At 41.8% G+C, this 5,000-nt stretch overlaps 1 non-coding gene across 1 annotated transcript; it reads left to right on the top strand.

Moving 5' to 3' along the window:
* The first annotated feature begins 2,529 nt into the window (after positions 1-2,529).
* On the top strand, positions 2,530-4,437 carry LOC134199777 (small subunit ribosomal RNA). The gene has a single exon (XR_009974399.1). It is a non-coding gene; the product is annotated as a small subunit ribosomal RNA (ribosomal RNA).
* The last annotated feature ends 563 nt before the right edge of the window (positions 4,438-5,000 follow it).

The raw sequence follows: 5,000 nt of genomic DNA on the forward strand, positions 1-5,000 counted from the left end.
TCTATTAGACATAAATTATTATTGTTTCTTTCTGGCTGTTCTCGTTTTGCTAATGCAGGCGATTACTTGCATGGACAGGACATAACCAAGTCGCTAGGATTACACATCAACTCATCTTGCTCTCATATGATACGGTTTTCTTGTACCTTTTCCTTACCTTTTCCTTACCTTTTCCTTACCTTTTCCTTACCTTTTCCTTACCTTACCTTACCTTACATTACCTTTTCCTTACCTTACCTTACCTTACCTTACCTTACCTTACCTTACCTTACCTTACCTTACCTTACCTTACCTTACCTTACCTTACCTTACCTTACCTTACCTTACCTTACCTTACCTTACCTTACCTTACCTTACCTTACCTTACCTTACCTTAAGTTACCTTACCAATACCAATACCAATACCAATACCAATACCAATACCAATACCGATACCAATATCAACCAGAATTTATGAAGACTGTATTACCCAAAACTATACTTATTATTGTGCATGTGTGTATATGGGTGCTTGTTTTTGTATTATGTGTGCCTATGTTTATGTTTGCTTCCGATTTGTTAATGTATCTATGTATACTTTTTGCTACTACGCCTGTTACTATTGGGAATAAGTTTCTTTGTGTGTATTCCAGAGTCGTGTTAGTTCTACTTTTAAGGGGTGATATTTGATATTTACTAAGTTTATAATAATTTATATTATTGTTATTGTTATTGTTATTTAAGTATTTTGTTGCCAATGAGCCTGATATTTTGATGATAGATCGGTCTGCGCGTCGCGCAGTGTTGGTTGATATCACCATTCTTCATGACGAGAAAGAAACAAAGAAAGAAAGAAAGAACCTCGTGAAGGCAGAAAAGGACAATTTAATATAATATTTAGACCTGGCCCACTAGACTACCGCCATTATTGATTTTTATCGATTGATTGATTGATTTAAAAATAATTATTCCAATAGTTGTGTCGGTAGTAGGTACCAGCCAGCCAGCCAGCCAGCCAGCCAGCCAGCCAGCCAGCCAGCCAGCCAGCCAGCCAGCCAGCCAGCCAGCCAGCCAGCCAGCCAGCCAGCCAGCCAGCCAGCTAGCTAGCTAACTGGGTTAGGGGTCCTGATACAGAAGGCAGTTAGTTATGTAGTAGTTATTATTATCCACGATAGGTACTGCGCGCTACGTGAGGAGGTTTCTTCTTCTCGCTCTGGAGTCAGTTCTCAGTTCAGGAGGAGTTATTAATGTTAATGTACCTACGTACATAATAAGATGTCATAATGATAACCTTCTACGTGGTGGATATGAAAATTTATCAATATCATCATCATCATCATCATCATCATCATCATCATCATCATCAAGGCGTGATGTACCTTCACCTCGTGAAGGCAGAAAAGGACAAATTAATAAAATATTTAGACCTGGCCGACGAGACTTAGTCGTAATAAAAATCTTTTAAAAAAAATTATATTTTAATTAATAACATTTAAAATAAATATACATAATTAATAATAATACTAATACTAATAATAATAATAATAATAATAATAATAAACTATATTCTGTCTAAATTAAAATTTAAAATCCACGGCTCAACAGACTTCACCGCGGACGACGATCCTACGTATGTATGCATGCGAACGCGCACGGCCCGCATCACATGTGTGGTTTGAGCGCGTGTCGCGTTTGATGTTCGGGCGTGCCTTAGTTGGTGCGCGAGGCGAGAGAGGAAGATTTGATTGATGTTTGTTGTTTTTTGGATTACATTTTCAGTTTTTCTCTCTCGTTTTTAAACGAACACATTATAAAGTTATATATTATATATTTGATCAGCGTCGGACCTGCGTCATGCGATCTGAAGTATCTATCCATCTCTCATATATATCTTGTCCGGTCAGAAGCTTGACATATATACATTGAGGAGAGGAGGAGACTTTTGTGATTGGACGCATAAATTTTTTGGTCCTGGAAATTTTAAAATTTTTCATATGTTCATTGGTTTTGCGCGTTGCGTGTGTTTCGTGTTTAATAATAATAATAATATAATATATTTATTATAGATTAACCGAAACGCTGCGGTCGCCGTAACACCGTGTGAGACATATGCGTAACTCATGCGACGGCATGTTCGTTCGGTTAGTTCATTTCTAATTTCAGAATGAAACAATCAAACGGACGAATGCACCTGTTCGTTCAGTCGTTTACGTCATTCTGTACGTTCCGTGCGCGATTTTGAAATTTTATTCGTTAAAACGAATTATAATATTTCATATGGTGTTTTTATTTAAACATTATATGTTTTAACGTGAACGGTTTATGCGAAATCTCGGTGGACCGATTTTGTATAATTATCCTTTTCCTTAAAAATTAAATTTTCTAGGATATGGATTTTTATATATTTAATGATATTATTTATTAGTAAACAACGAGAGTTGTTTATTATATAAATACTATTATAATACCTAAACACGATCACGCCGTACGAGCGTTTTTACGCCCGATGCGGTGCGACGTTTTAGTTTTCGAGCTAACGAAAAAGAGAGCTCCCTGGTTGATCCTGCCAGTAGTTATATGCTTGTCTCAAAGATTAAGCCATGCATGTCTCAGTGCAAGCCGTATTAAGGCGATACCGCGAATGGCTCAATATATCAGTTTTGGTTCCTTAGATCTTACTCAGTTACTTGGATAACTGTGGTAATTCTAGAGCTAATACATGCAATCAGAACTCTGACCAGTGATGGGATGAGTGCTTTTATTAGATCAAAACCAATCGACGGAGGGCCTCGCGTCCGAAGTCGTTAATTTTGATGAATCTGGATAACTTTTGCAGATCGCATGGTCAAGTACCGGCGACGCATCTTTCAAATGTCTGCCTTATCAACTTTCGATGGTAGTTTCTGCGACTACCATGGTTGTCACGGGTAACGGGGAATCAGGGTTCGATTCCGGAGAGGGAGCCTGAGAAACGGCTACCACATCCAAGGAAGGCAGCAGGCGCGCAAATTACCCACTCCCGGCACGGGGAGGTAGTGACGAAAAATAACGATACGGGACTCTTACGAGGCCTCGTAATCGGAATGAGTACACTTTAAATATTTTAACGAGGAACAATTGGAGGGCAAGTCTGGTGCCAGCAGCCGCGGTAATTCCAGCTCCAATAGCGTATACTAAAATTGTTGCGGTTAAAAAGCTCGTAGTTGCATTTGTGCGCCGCGCTGTCGGTGCACCGCATCCGCGGTGATACTGACACGTTTGCGGAGCATATCGTCGGTGAGCCGGCGTTCTAAAAAACGCCGGTTCAATATCAAAATCCTATCGCGGTGCTCTTCGGTGAGTGTCGAGGTGGGCCGACAATTTTACTTTGAACAAATTAGAGTGCTCAAAGCGGGCTAAAAATGCTGCTTGAATATTTCGTGCATGGAATAATAGAATATGATCTCGGTTCTATTTTGTTGGTTTTCAGAACTCCGAGGTAATGATTAATAGGGATAACTGGGGGCATTCGTATTGCGACGTTAGAGGTGAAATTCTTGGATCGTCGCAAGACGAACATCAGCGAAAGCATTTGCCAAAGGTGTTTTCATCAATCAAGAACGAAAGTTAGAGGTTCGAAGGCGATTAGATACCGCCCTAGTTCTAACCGTAAATATGTCATCTAGCGATCCGCCGACGTTACTACAATGGCTCGGCGGGCAGCTTCCGGGAAACCAAAGATTTTGGACTCCGGGGGGAGTATGGTTGCAAAGCTGAAACTTAAAGGAATTGACGGAAGGGCACCACCAGGAGTGGAGCCTGCGGCTTAATTTGACTCAACACGGGAAATCTCACCAGGCCCGGACACCGGAAGGATTGACAGATTAACAGCTCTTTCTTGATTCGGTGGGTGGTGGTGCATGGCCGTTCTTAGTTGGTGGAGCGATTTGTCTGGTTAATTCCGGTAACGAACGAGACTCTAGCCTGCTAAATAGGCGTCGTTATTTAGGTGTGCGCGGCCTCGTGTCGCGCAACTCACTGACGACGTATTAAAATTCTTCTTAGAGGGACCGGCGTCTTCGAGCCGCACGAGATTGAGCAATAACAGGTCTGTGATGCCCTTAGATGTCCTGGGCCGCACGCGCGCTACACTGAAGGAATCAGCATGTTCTCCCTGGCCTAGAGGCCCGGGCAACCCGCTGAAACTCCTTCGTGCTGGGGATTGGGGTTTGCAATTATCCCCCATAAACGAGGAATTCCTAGTAAGCGCGAGTCATAAGCTCGCGTTGATTACGTCCCTGCCCTTTGTACACACCGCCCGTCGCTACTACCGATTGAATGATTTAGTGAGGTCTTCGGACCGACACGCGGTGGCTTCACGGCCGTCGGCGTTGTTGGGAAGTTGACCAAACTTGATCATTTAGAGGAAGTAAAAGTCGTAACAAGGTTTCCGTAGGGGAACCTGCGGAAGGATCATTAACGTGTGTTGTATTGTGTGTGATATGTAAATATTTTATTTATTTATTTATATATATATACGCATGCATACATTCGATCGTTCTTAATTTTTATCGTTTATCCGATTTCTCACGCTCTCGCGCGCGTTTGTCGCGACGATATTGAATCTGACTGCTGACATTATATATCTAATACTGCTGCGTACTGCACGCGCACGGCAGCACACGCATAAAACTATACGCGCACTACAAAATACCATTACTGACACCGAAATTACAGTGTTGTTCTGTGTTTGTGGTGTGTGTGTGTGTGTGTGTGATGCAGTAGTTGTGTGTGTGTGTGTCGTCGTGTCGATTCGATTGCCGTCGTGACACTAGTGCGCTCGAGAGCGAGAACGCGGTGATCGAAAGAAAAACTCACAGACGTTTTAGTTTTCTTAACGTGTGTGTGCGTGCGTTGTACCACCGTGTTTTATATGTTTATTATTATATATTTTGAGATTCGAAATTTCGAATATTATAATATTTATGTATAAAATGCGAAACGCGCGCGCGCACACGGCGAAAACGTCGAAACGTCGCGTA

This window comes from Bombyx mori, chromosome 11 (genome assembly GCF_030269925.1).
Source record: "Bombyx mori chromosome 11, ASM3026992v2".
NCBI classification, from domain to species: domain Eukaryota; kingdom Metazoa; phylum Arthropoda; class Insecta; order Lepidoptera; family Bombycidae; genus Bombyx; species Bombyx mori.